The sequence below is a fragment of the Protobothrops mucrosquamatus genome, unplaced genomic scaffold (assembly GCF_001527695.2).
Source record: "Protobothrops mucrosquamatus isolate PMUCROS unplaced genomic scaffold, P.Mucros_1.0 scaffold2267, whole genome shotgun sequence".
NCBI lineage: Eukaryota > Metazoa > Chordata > Lepidosauria > Squamata > Viperidae > Protobothrops > Protobothrops mucrosquamatus.
In genome coordinates, this window is record NW_015388356.1 from 145,343 (window position 1) to 146,980 (window position 1,638).

At 40.8% G+C, this 1,638-nt stretch overlaps 1 long non-coding RNA gene across 1 annotated transcript in view; it reads right to left on the reverse strand.

The window, feature by feature from the left end:
- Positions 1–381: 381 nt before the first annotated feature.
- The window catches only part of LOC107295207, a 17,905-nt gene continuing 16,648 nt past the window's right edge, over positions 382–1,638 (reverse strand). The window contains exon 3 of the long non-coding RNA XR_001549054.1: positions 382–406. This is a non-coding gene — a long non-coding RNA (uncharacterized LOC107295207). The remainder of the gene's footprint in view (positions 407–1,638) is intronic.

The following is a 1,638-nucleotide window of genomic DNA, read 5'->3' on the forward strand; positions in this document are numbered from 1 at the left end:
TATAGAGAAAAAAAAGACAAGAAATATTTCCGCACTGCATCTCTATCATATCATAGTTGAGCAGTGGATTGCAACGTTGATGATTCCTCCATTCTAAACCCCTCTCCATCCTCCTCCTTGGTCATGTAACCCAGAGTGGAGCTTTTATAAAGAAAATGTAAAAAAAAAAAAAATTCTAGAAGCCATGTTCTGCATGCTTTCTCTCACTTTAAATCTGCATGTTGTGCCAATCTTTTCAATTACCTAATTGGAGAAAGTCCCATCAGCCATACAATTCAAAATCAGCATCCTTACCTGTTCAAATCCAGGTTCATTGTGATAGGGATTCTCAGTCATTAAAGACTGTATAGATATAAGCACCGAAGAAATGCTCTGTGCAGGACTCCAGGCTGGACCAGTCCACGTGCTGCCAGATAGCAAGAAACAGGAGCTTATTTTCATAAATGCAAGCAAAAAATAATTTAATGGACACAGATGGACTTCAACATATTTTGATGTAGCTACATGATGTAGCAATAATATTCATTGATCAGCAATAATAAACTTACATTCATCTCTGGGGAAGAGAAGGTATTATTTGGTCAGGGCTACATTGTTTCAGGTTACTATGTTGATTATTGCAGGCCTATAAGTAAGTTGTCCAAAGTCAGCAACAGGTAAGGCTAGACCTTAATGTGAATTATGTCTCCTGTTCTCTGATTTTTCTGAGCTATTTGGGAAGGGAACACTACCAGAGATCTGCACTTACTGCAGGAGTCTTCAGAAATTATTCCTAGGGCCATATTCAGTCCTAGGATTGCAGGTTATCCACCCACTCTAGAGATTAGAATGGATTTGCAATCTCACAAAAGCACCATAGTGCATGCAAATGTTCAGAGCAGTCATAGAATTCAGCATCTTAAGAACTCTTAGCTAGAATGCTTTAGTTCTTACGGTAATACAGAAGCTGGCTGGGGCACCAAAGAAAATACCCAATTGTCAGTACACAAGACTCCAATGCCCTACTTAGCTCCTTGGCTTCCTGTATTGGCACCATAGAAGACTGCTGAGGAGTTAGTGGTGTGGACTTTTCCCTTTTGTATGTGTAAGAAATAGCTGTGCAGAAAGGGTTATTTAGCAGCAGAGACAATTTGTCTGTATATTGCACATCCCCCCCCAGGTGCATTTGGAAGAAATTACTTAGCAAGCTTTGTGGATTCCAGAATTATATTGTTAATCACTCTTGCCTGCCTCTTATCTTTATTCTTATTTATCACCATTAAGATAAAAGAGGACAACATCAGCTCCCTCATCTAATACCTGCCAAGGGGAAAGGGAACAATAGATGCTAAGAGCAATGTTCTCATAAACAAAGGGTTTATTTGGGGTCTCAAGGTATTCACCAGACAAATCATCACACCATCATCAGATGCTGTCTATTAGAGACCCTGTCTTTCCTAAAAAGGGGCGTTGTCTTACCTGAACGCCTTTTCTCAGTACGGAGATGGAGAATTCACATGTGGGTTTTCATTGGATGCCTGCTCTTGAGACCAAGTAGTCAAACTTGACACGCCCCCTCTTGCTGATCCAGTCTTTAACGAGGGCGAAGTGACTGAAGATGGACGAGGCGTTGGCTCTCAGACCCCTACAATAGCCCAT